This window comes from Penaeus monodon, chromosome 20 (genome assembly GCF_015228065.2).
Source record: "Penaeus monodon isolate SGIC_2016 chromosome 20, NSTDA_Pmon_1, whole genome shotgun sequence".
Lineage (NCBI taxonomy): Eukaryota > Metazoa > Arthropoda > Malacostraca > Decapoda > Penaeidae > Penaeus > Penaeus monodon.
The window spans coordinates 40038091-40038359 of NC_051405.1; positions in this window are offsets into that span (position 1 = coordinate 40038091).

Here is a 269-nt window from a genome sequence, read left to right on the forward strand (position 1 = left end):
TGTCTCATTATCCTTTCATAACGCATAGTGTATAGTTGCTCTCCTATCTTATTCCTTTTCTTTAATTCTCTCTTTTTATAGTTCAAGTCGCATATTCATTCATTTTGCACGGCCTTAAAGATGGAAAGAATAGGCCAACACGGATACGAAATATTACGAAATCGTACGTAGTGTATAGAAGAGAACGCCACCGTAGGCTCTTCATATCTATTGGCTGCGTTGCTGACCCTCTTCTTCGCCTTCGCTGGGACTCTTGCGACGCATTTACT